Source organism: Berghia stephanieae, chromosome 4 (genome assembly GCF_034508935.2).
Source record: "Berghia stephanieae isolate SIO BIC M18660-M18661 chromosome 4, UCSD_Bste_1.3, whole genome shotgun sequence".
Lineage (NCBI taxonomy): Eukaryota > Metazoa > Mollusca > Gastropoda > Nudibranchia > Aeolidiidae > Berghia > Berghia stephanieae.
Genome location: NC_088363.1, coordinates 92,413,314 through 92,424,813, shown reverse-complemented (window position 1 = coordinate 92,424,813; position 11,500 = coordinate 92,413,314). Strand labels below are relative to the sequence as shown.

The following is an 11,500-nucleotide window of genomic DNA, read 5'->3' as shown; positions in this document are numbered from 1 at the left end:
GCTTCTCTTTAGATAAACTTCTAAAAAACTAAGCTCACTTCATTGAGATTACTACTGTACTAGAATCTAGACATAGGCATCACAAGTCTAGTCAATGTACATCCTATCTAGTCATCCCTCTAAAGCTCTTTGAGCATATTTATTGGATATTGCGCTATATAAAAGCTCAATTATTTTAAGCATAAATCCACTGGCACAACATATATGGCTAAAATTCAATGCCGTGTAGCTACACCGTCGCCCCCTACCCTTTACTGTGTTTTAAATCAACCACATCTGCTATTATGGAAAAGGAGAAGAAGAAGACGAAGAAGAAGAAGATAATGGCTAGCCTCACCCCCAACAGAGCCACCTTTAAGGGTCACAGTCACGGTGCAGTAGATTAGAACTGGATCAGAAATCTAATGTTCATTTTCTCTTGTAACACAATCTAGACGTGTTAATATAGAAATATAGTTATTTGTTAAGGTTAATAGATTAAAGTTTAATTTTCTCACCTTTCAGGATCCTTTGGGAAACGGAAGAAACCTAAATCTGGTCTCTTGTGTCGAGAATTGGAACAATTGATACCGGAACACCACTGGCATTTGTTATGTGTTGTCGGCGTCGGCGCCATCTTAGCTCATTGTTGTACGCGCTTATTTCCACGATCAGCTGTTGACCCAGATACGGGCTTTTTGGCTAGAGAGAGCTCTCGAAGCGTTAGCTATACAATCTCTCTGGTCTTATTAGAGCCTTCTCTCCCCGACTTCTTGAGGTCACGGGGACAACACACACAAACGCCGGTGTAAGTGAATGTTTCGATCGCTTTGAGCATCTTTCAGTAGATTCCTTCATTCCAGCTTAAAATCTGCGTACGGTTTCTGCGGCACTAGTAGATAGATAGGTCTTATTCAAAACTGTCGGAAAAGACTTCGCTATCTTCTTCTCCTTTGATAAAAATGACAAGGAATACAGTTCTTCCGTAGTCTTCGTCATTTAACTCATAGCCTGATACTGGCTAAAAAGTTACCTTACCAAGGGAACGATAAGACATATTATTATGTCTTGGGGAAACTAAAGTCGACAGTAGCTCCAAAATGTGTAGATTTTCCCCTCTCTGGCTTCCAGTCAAGGCAAGGACTGAGTGCAAGATATTCAAGGTCAAGTTCAAGTTCAACATCTTTCTTTATCTGCTAAAGGCAGCAGCTGCTTCTTATGGTTCACACTACCATGTTATGACGATCGACCCAATCAGCAAAGTCCGGTCCGCATTCGTGCACCGTCGCGAACCCGCCTGGTAGCATCGTCACCACACACCTTTCGACTAGATGCTCTGCCGTTTCGGGTTCTTGCCCACAGCGTGGACATATTGGACAGGAAGTTAGACCCCACTGATGTAACGCACTTGCCGTTAGGCAGCTCTAAAGGCGGATTGCCCATCACTGCAGATTTTATACAATTATGTGGTGACTTTCTCCATTATAGTGCTATTGAGTTGAAAGATAAATGTTTAAAAGTTGACCTAATTTGTTGCTTATAGCCTGACACTGACCAAAAAATGACGTCAAAAGACAAGTCTTTGGCCACAAAAGAAACAACTCGTGAGTTGTATTCAATAGTTCAACCAATGGAATCACTTTTCCTTGAGCTCTACTAACGACAACTCACTAGACGGTGCAAAAACCTTTTAAAAATGACGTCAAACTATAAGTCCTATGGGGTCTAGCGTAGCCATCGTTATGTTATAGTCTGATACTGAAATCTAAAAGGACAGGCAGTTTGACGTCATTATTTGGTTTTTGCAGTTGTCGTTAGTAGAGCTCATGGAAACGAGTTATTTCATTGGTTGAACTACTAAATACAACTCACGATTTGTTTTCTTTTGTGGCAATAGACTGGCATTTTGACGTCATTTTTTGGTCAGTATCAGGCCATAAACGAAGGCCACGGTTCTAGTGTCAGGCTATAAGTTAACGATGGCTACGATCGACTCCAGAACGGTTCGGACAGCAGGTCAACAGGCATACACCACTGCGTGGAATCAGCGCTATTTCAGTTGGAACTCCCAAGGGACCAATAACCCTCCCTGCTCGCTACCTGCATGAGGTCATTGGAGTTCAACTGGTACCAGGCAGTGCCATGTCCAATGGGGGCAATTATGGATATTTATGGTCTTATAATATGTCTGTATAGCGGGAAAACAATAACAGACTCTTTCACTTTATTATTTTGATTTGAAAAATCAGTTGTCTTTCTAAACATCAGTGAAGATTTGACATTCTTGTGGTTAATAGTTTTCTTTGAATATCACAAATTGTTGATCTAATTTTAAGAGCTTGTAAATTATGGTGCACTTAAATAAAAAATTTGTTATTCAAAACTCAGCGGCAGTATCTCAAGAATTTTGATAAATATCAAAAGTACATATATGCATCTATGTTCCTGTGCAATATTATCATATTGGCAGTTGATTTTCTTGATTTATTCATGGTTTTGTAAGTTCTGTATATTGTTTTTTACCAATTCCGTTCCTCTCAAACAGTTGTGTTGATCATAACAGTAAACTGATATGATTTATGTCTTTATGTGGTAAAATAACTCATAAAGATAATATTTTATTGACCAGTAAAGACTAAAAACTAATATTGTGTATGATTTCAATATCTCAATTTACTATCAATCTGCCTATAAAGTATGACTTCTTTACAAGAAAAAAATCAATCACCCAACAAGGTTACTGGACATACTACAAATATTGCAGTATCAATCACCAATTACAACTAACACTAAGCACTGGTACTGTTAAATTAAATGATTTGCTCAAACAGACGGACATAGTATGTAGACAAAAGAGGATTCAAAATTATGAGGGCATATAGTTTATTCCAAGTAGTAACCTTTTTCTCCTTATTGACCAACTCCATTCAAAACAAACACACTATCCATACAGGTTATATAGAATCATCTCCTTTCCTCCAAGAAAACACATTTAGTCATTGTCTTATAAAGTCATCTGATATACCATTGAACTCCAGTCAGTCAAATTTAGAGATAAAACAATTGAATAACAACCAGAGTCAAATCAGTACAACGCCACAGGCATACCACAGCAAGATCATTTAATTTTTGGGAAATCACTGCCATATATATCTGGACGCTTCAGTCTATAAAAAGTTAACACTTTCACTTGTGCACAAAAGGAGAACTTGAACTTACATTATATTACAACATGCAAGAATACCCTAAACATTGACACCTATATGACACTATAAAGTCGGCATTTCCTGAGACAACCACACAAAAGCAGTACCGTATACATCTTCAAACTATAATGCCTAACAGTCATAAAAAATATAATTTTGACTTGAATCGTAAGGGATTTAAGTATAGAAAAAAAGTTATCAAGCCATTAAAAAGTTGGCTTTCAAATGTGCCCAAAACTCATAATATTTAAATCAGTTAAATGCTTAAAAAATAATATTAATATTATTTTCGTCTAATGGTTTATTTTTATTCCTAAACTGATATTTGGACATAATTCATGGCATGGAATACTATGGGATAGAAAATAAGGATCTCACCAAGTCATGCCAAATAAGAAATTTACACTAAAAAATTCAAATCTTTTAAGGTTTTACTGCCCGGACAACAAAACTTGGCATGTGTCAAGATCATCATTTTTACTTTATATTGATGCTTGTTTCAATCATTTTCTGCCGCTGGGAATTAAAATATTGATATGCGAATTACAACAAATTAATTTCATTGATAGCTCAAAAACCACTAAATTGACACCTCTCTTATGAGCAGCCTTAAGAGGATACATTGTTATAAACCACAAGATATGAAGTGAGTAGAAAAGTGCCAGAAGACAATAGAGAATAAAAATTTTCGCGGCGGTGGTGGGGTTTGAACCTGCGACCTTATTGGTACGACAACTCCGCCTTTTATTCTCTATTGTCTTCTGGCACTTTTCTACTCACTTCATATCTTGTTGTTACCAACATAAGTGCCTGCTCCACTCACTTTTCTGAATTATTATAAACCATGGCATATGATGAAAGAAACCTTTGCTTTGCTTGTGGTGAGGGAACAATTTTCATATTTGTGTTAGCAACTGAGCAATACCATGAAATATTGCAACAATTAATTACCATCAGCGGCATCACAGATTCCTACTGACCGCTACCTGTTCCACCCATTATTAAAAATTCACCCCATACACCGGAGCATACTCAATGTCTCAATCGTTTTTATGTTATATGTTTGTGTTGAGAATATTGGCTATTAAGCTTAACTGCTGGTCAAAATTATTCGCGATGGTGGTGTACGAACGAATCGGCGGTCTCAAGAAGTGGGTGAGAGAGGGATCTAGTAATGACTTGGGTTTGAAACGAATATTTTTGTGTTCGTGGATAGCTCACACGGTAGAGCCACGCTCTCACCTGCCAGGCGGAGTTGTCGTACCAATAAGGTCGCAGGTTCAAACCCCACCACCGCCGCGAAAAATTTTTATTCTCTATTGTCTTCTGGCACTTTTCTATTCACTTCATATCTTGTTGTTACCAACATAAGTGCCTGCTCCACTCACTTTTCTGAATTAAAAATTCACCCATGGGTTGACCCCACTAATGGGGTCAGGTTGACCTAACACTGAAATACCGCTCAGAGGGGGAAATGCCACGCAGTGACACACATTAAAGCACGAAAACCCTGTGATCTCGTTGTGTGGTAGGTAGCCCGCTCGCTAGGTCAGTTTGGCAGGTAGTTGACCAGCGATGACCACAGATGACCATTTGGCAGGGGAGCGAACACGCACCATGCCCCAGGCCCGGACTTTCAGTGACTTTCTTTGACTTTCTGACCGGTGTGCTGACGGTAAAATCGTTCTTTCGGCGGGTCGGTCGGTTTGATGCTTTAAGGTATTACAAGATAAAAACTTACAACTGCATGGATGACGCTTCGTGACCACCTTTGACCCAGACGGAGAAATAAACCAATCATGTAAATGGTTATTACCTACGCGTTAATCACGATCATCTGTGGCGTCGGTGGTGGAATGATGCGATGTCTCGTCGTAAATTGAGCTTTTATATAGCGCAATATCCACTTACTGTGCCCGAAGCGCTTTACAAGGGGTCCCTGGTCAACAGCAACATTTAACATTTAGGACGGGTAATGACGCCTGTTAGGTGATATTACATTTTTTTTTTTCGGACAGAGACAACGCTGTTAATGGCTAGGTACTCAATTTACACCTGGGTACGGTGAGAGAATGTCCAAGGACTCTAACACATTTCGGAAGTCATTCGGTATTGTGAAACCGTATACATTCCACACACATACGGACACACACACGCAACACACATAATATATGTGTGTGTGTATGTATGTATTATATTATAATATGTGACCCCTCGCTTCAAAACGGTATTATGTCGGGATTATTAAGATGCTAACAATTGAATTTATAGCTAGAAATATCCGACTTGGGTTGAGTTTGTATGTTTTATTGAGGAGAATGAATATCATATTTCAGGGCACCAATACTTTTAATTCATATCATTGACGAGTTTAGCATTAATTTCGGCTTTTTAGCATCTGGTTCATCCCGACATAATACCGTTTTGAGACGATGGGTCACATATTATGATACCTTAAAGATGAACATCTTTGATGATTACATTAATTTCTCTAACATCCCCTATTTTAATGCGATAATACCTCTATCCATTTATGACTAGGTATTCGTCTGTTCCATCTTAGCATGTCATTAAAACAATGACAATAATTAATCATTAATCCATGATAAACAATGGCCTAAACCTCGGACAGTCGATGATTAAATAATGCGACGCAATTCAAAACATGTTGATCGACAATTCCATGCGTGCTAGTGTGTTTGATTTATTCATTGGAAATTCAAAGTTAATGTATGATTTGTTTTGACAATTGCCTAAAAGTAAACATTTGAATTCAATTTCATTTGTGTGTGTGTGTGTGTGTGTGTGTGTGTGTGTGTGTGTAGATGTGTATGTGTATGTGTGTGTGTGTATATTGATTGTGACCAAGATGAGAAATTTTCATTGACTTTGAATACCAATAAGGCATGAATTTTTAGACTTCGTCATCAAGTAGTACCGGATATGTGACTGATGTTGGTGATGATGATGATGATGATGATGATGATGATGATGATGATGATGAAGATGAAGGAGGGGGAGTAGCCGAAAAAAAGGAGGAGGAAAAGGAGAGAAAGGAGGAGGAGGAAAAAGTAGTAGGGTGAGAAGGGAAAAAAAACAGGGAGGGAAATAAAAGGTGGAAGAGGAGCAGAGGGAGAAGAAGAAGAAGAAGTAGAAGTAGTAGTAGTAGTAGAAGTAGTAGTAGTAGTAGTAGTAGTAGTAGTAGTAGTAGTAGTAGTAGTAGTAGTAGTAGTAGTAGTAGTAGTAGTAGAAGAAGAAGAAGAAGAAGAAGAAGAAGAAGAAGAGGAGGAGGAGGAGGAGGAGGAGGAGGAGGAGGAGGAGGAGGAGGAGGAGGAGGGGAGGAGGCGCCACTTTTTATGTAAGATTTGTAAATTTCACGAGTACCTAGGATTAATGTGAATTTTACAGTTTTTTTTTTTGTCTCCTGAAAAGTTGCGTTTTTAAGATAGGATAGTTTTGCACCCACCCTACCCTCGACATAACCTCAGCAGTAGTCAATAAATACCAGGCCTAATTCTAATGAGAAAAACAATTCTATGTCCTCGTTTATATCGGGTTCACTTTTTTTTTTTTTTACATTGGTACTTGACGATAATCGCCACACACTCATTCACACACACACGAATACTCATACACCTACACATACACACACAAACTGCACGACACACACACACACACACAGCCATGCTTGTTATTGCCCCACATAAACAGCCCCCAATGGTGGTTTGTTTGGTTTCCTGCGTAATATAATAGGATTGTTATAAAACCTGGATGCTATTTTTAATCTATGAATATTTTGTGCAAAATAAAAATAAAATAAGAATGAAGAAAATAGAGAAAGAAAAATAAAAATAGTTCAAAGAAAACAAAAATACACACACACACACACACACACACATACACGCGCGCGCGCACATATTTACACGCTCACACACACACACACACACACACACACACACACACACACACACGTGGATGAGTTGATTTATCTCTCCTGTGTATATGTAAATAAAAGATGGATGAATGGAGAATTTTTTGATATTGTCCTTGAATATTTAAAAAAAATCGTTTTTATTATTACGATATCACCTCAATTAGCCAAATATTCCACACAAACAAATAACATATGAATGAGACACGTCATTGTGCGGCTATGTGGTCTAGTGGTATGACACTCGCTTTCGGATCGGACTGTTCTGGGTTCGAAACTCGCTCGGCGCATAGTTGAGTCCTTGGAAAAGGCTCTTTACTCACATTCTCTCACCGTACTCAGGTGTGAAATGAGCACCTGGCCGTTAACAGCGTTGTCTTTGTCCGAAAAAATTGTAATATCGCCTCACAGGGGTCATGCCCCGTCCTAAATGTTAAGTGTTGTTGTTGATCAGGGACCCCTTGTAAAGCGCTTTGAGCAAGTTTAGTGGATATTGCGCTATATAAAAGCTCAATTTAATTTAACATACGAATGAGACATGTCGTTTTGATTTCATAATCCGCAAAATTGAATAGGTAACTAAAGGTTGGACACTCACTCTCGGTGGTAGATCTAGGTCTGAATCTCGAATGTTAGGAAATTATAAGACCTTATTATGGAACTAGCATCCACAGCAAAAGACCGCGAAGTGTGGAAGGAAATGACACAGATGATTAATTAGAGAGGCAGCCGAGGCGTCCCCATCGGATGATTGGGAATCGGAAGGCCTTAGCCCTCTCCTTACCAGCCATTTTCAGAATTTTCCCCAAAACTTCACACCCACTCAACACAAAAACAGACATTTCTTACTCAAACAGAAAAGCAACAAGCACATTCTATACATTATATTGTTCGACAATATGAACTCTATTACAGAATGTCAAGTTTTTATAGCTATAGCAAAAAGAAATGAAATCTGGATGAAAAAGTGACGGTTGCATCGTAACAAATGTGACGATTTTCCAATAGGTGGTAAGGAGAGGGTTAAGTCAGTAAATCGTATGGGTGTGTAAGAGTTAATATTTCTCTACATGTGTCGTTTATTTCATTTGAAATAAAGAAGTTAAAATGTAACCCATCGTCTCAAAACGGTTATTATGTCGGGATGAACCAGATGCTAAAAAGCCGAAATTAATGCTAAACTGGTCAATGATATGAATTAATAGTATTGGTGCCCTGAAATATGATATTCATTCTCCTCAATAAAACACACAAACTCAACCCAAGTCGGATATTTCTGGCTATACATTCAATTGTTAGCATCTTAATAATCCCGATATATAATACCGTTTTGGAGCGAGGGGTCACAAATAGGGAAGAAACGTCGTGACATCAAACCCTCCACTATTTTGGTTCCTAAATCCTTGGGAGTGTGAATAATGGATATGGATGGTCTATATTGACGGCTACTATCTATAGATAGAATGCGCTTGGCCAAGGAGTTCACAACATTGCCATCCGGAAGTATAACGGACCAACACACAAACTCTGTGTAACCATGAACTTTTATAGTCTGGTTAATACAGTTTAGTGAGAACAACTCACAAACGCGGATGGCAAAAACAATAACAAAGGCCTGAGTGACGTCATCTGTATACTATCTATATATTTAGACGTGCTAGGGGGTAGCGTGGCTCAGCGGTACGGTCTTTGCTTCGTAATCGTAAGGTACCAAGTTCGATTAACCGCCGCTGCGATGTGTAGCCTTGAGAAAGTCACATGACCCTAGCTCAATTTGCGGCGCTGCACTGCGGCTGACGCATGGGTTATTCCAGTCTTCCCTTGGAATAGACCCTAGAAAAAAAATTTCCTCTAAGGGATGAATAAAATGAATTTTTAATTTTTTTTTATTTCATTACTCTGACACCAGAATATGAATTACACAAGGCATGCATCCGGTCCTCTGGAAAAGTGGTTTTACACTTCCAATGCAATAGGAACCAGTTTTTCGACATCACCCTTTTTTACCCTAATGGCTTCAGTTCGCTGACTAGAGACAATAAAAATGAAAAGCTGTGACACCAACGTGCTGACTGGAAAGACACCAGGCGATCAGCAGCAGGAGTTCCGAAGGAGAAAGTGGGTGAGGCCTGATTGGGCACACCCTGAGAAAACCTTGATCCAGCATCACACGCCAGGAACTCCTGTGGAATCTTCAAGGGAAACGAAGTAAGTAAGTAACTAAGAAAGTAAGTATGCCCATTTGAATAAAGAAATCTGTAGGAAAGTTGCTTTCAGAAAAAGTTTCAAACGTCATTTCAATGATTAAAATAGCGGCCTCGGAAAAGAAATAAAATTAGAATATTTAAAATGCAAATTTTACTTTAAACTGTTTTGTTTTTTTTTGTTTTTTTGTTTTTGTGTTTTTTTGTTGTTTTGTTGTTGTTTTGTTTGTGTATTTGTTTTTGTTTTTTTGTTTGTTTGTTTTTGTTGGGTTTTTTTGTTTTGTTGTTGTTGTTTTTGTTTTTTTTTGTTCTTGTTGTTGTTGTTGTTGTTGTTGTTGAAAATATGCAGAAATTAATAAATACGCAAATGATCATATTATTGGAAAATCCGAATTGTCATCGGTTTGTCCAAATACCTACGTGTACATATAAGCAGGTCTGATAACCGAACTCCATTGTGGACTTGATGTAACATTGTTGGAATGGAGAATGTTTTTTTTTTTCATTAGTTTAAGAATGTATTCCATTACAACAAAAAGCTCATGACAGTTTGGGTTATCAGACCTGCAAGTAAGTGCACGTCGCCTAAACCACGATTTATAAGTCACATCTCAAAAGTACTTTCAGCGACATGTGCGCCATTTCCGTCGAGCGCCTCAAAAATGAATTGATATTATATCATTAAAACTTGCATTGTTAGTAAACACAGTGTATGATAATAATATTCTTCTTTGATGATAATGATGATGACGACGATGATGATAATGATGCTGATGATGATGATGAGGATGATGTTGGTGATGATGATGAAATTACCTGTAAACAAAGTGTATGAATATATTTACCTATGATTATGATAATAATGACGATGATGGTGATGATGATGATGATGATGATGATGATGATGATGATGATGATGATGATGATGGGATGATTACGATTACGACAACGTGACGACGATGATAACTTGATGATAATATTAACGGGAACAATATTCAATAATAGAGAGAGAGAGAGAGGGAGAGAGAGAGAGAGAGAGAGAGAGAGAGAGAGAGAGAGAGAGAGAGAGAGAGAGAGAGAGAGAGAGAGAGAGAGATTGCTATTATAATATTATAATAATATGCATGACCTTGTTTAAAATGTTTTGACAGATCACACTATTTTAAGCATCAGACATTTTTGGCCTTGCCGTTGAGCGAGATATTCGTTCGTCATTGACCCCAGAGTCAAGTTGTCATAAACCCTTTTCAAGGCCAGTTTTAATCAACCAGTTGAGCAGTTTTACTCAGGGCTGGCAGACGGCCACGTGCGGCGTGGTAAATTTTGGCAAAATTGGCCATACAGAAATGGTATCATTTTTTCTTTTTATTACAAAACTTTAACAAAGAAACAATGTTTTCCTAGTCTTATCGATTTTTTGTTTCTCAAAACCGATGAGTTTTTCAAGGTGTTTCGAGTGTCAGTAGTGTTTGGTCGGGTGAGACTCTATTTTGGCCACTTTTGAAGTCAAAATTAGCCATGAAGATGTCTGACCATCTGGCAGCCCTGGTTTTAATTTATACACAACTTGCTGACAGTGAAATCCGATGAAAAGGAAAACCAAACACGTTTGTTGTCCCTTTACAATCGCGGTTCGGTTCTAACTTGATTTAGAAGAAATAATCTGATCGTGATCTTTTCATTAAAAGGAATAGAGAATTGAACCACGACGGGACACTGCCGGACTGAACACAATTAATGGCTCATCTTACATGTTTATTGTTGCTGTTGGCTAGTGTACTCTTGTAAAGCACTTTGAGCTATGTTGATCTATCTCAATGCTCAAGGTTTTATTCTTTAATGAAAACCAATAAGAATGAGGATGTAGTTCAAATAAGTTCTATTCGTTATATTTACGTCGCTAATTAATAATCTTAATTTTGTAAGAGATTAATTTTCTTCAATGTTTCAGCTTAAAGATGACTCGAAGAAACCATTGGGAATTGTTTGTGCTCCCATTGGAAGTGTGTATGTTACCAGCAATTTGGAGGACTAACAATGAATGAATAGGTTACTTATTGAATCATAACGTGTCATAACTGGTTTTACTAGCAGGATCTATAGGCAGATTCTTGGGAGTAAAAGACATAAAAGAGGGAGGATGGATGACTTTAATTATTGACGGCCAGCATATTATATGA

The 11,500-nt window shown here is 38.1% G+C and overlaps 1 protein-coding gene and 1 long non-coding RNA gene across 3 annotated transcripts in view; one reads left to right on the top strand and one right to left on the bottom strand.

Moving 5' to 3' along the window:
- LOC144971580 (uncharacterized) overlaps window positions 1-555 on the bottom strand; it is a 1,352-nt gene extending 797 nt beyond the window's left edge. Inside the window, exon 1 of the mRNA XM_078912625.1 lies at window positions 498-555. The gene's annotated coding sequence lies outside the window, so the exon portion shown is untranslated. The remainder of the gene's footprint in view (window positions 1-497) is intronic.
- LOC144972122 (uncharacterized) overlaps window positions 1-10,299 on the top strand; it is a 13,564-nt gene extending 3,265 nt beyond the window's left edge. For both annotated transcript variants that reach the window (XR_013645277.1, XR_013645276.1), the window contains exon 2: window positions 9,026-10,299. This is a non-coding gene — a long non-coding RNA (uncharacterized LOC144972122). The remainder of the gene's footprint in view (window positions 1-9,025) is intronic.
- Window positions 10,300-11,500: the final 1,201 nt, after the last annotated feature.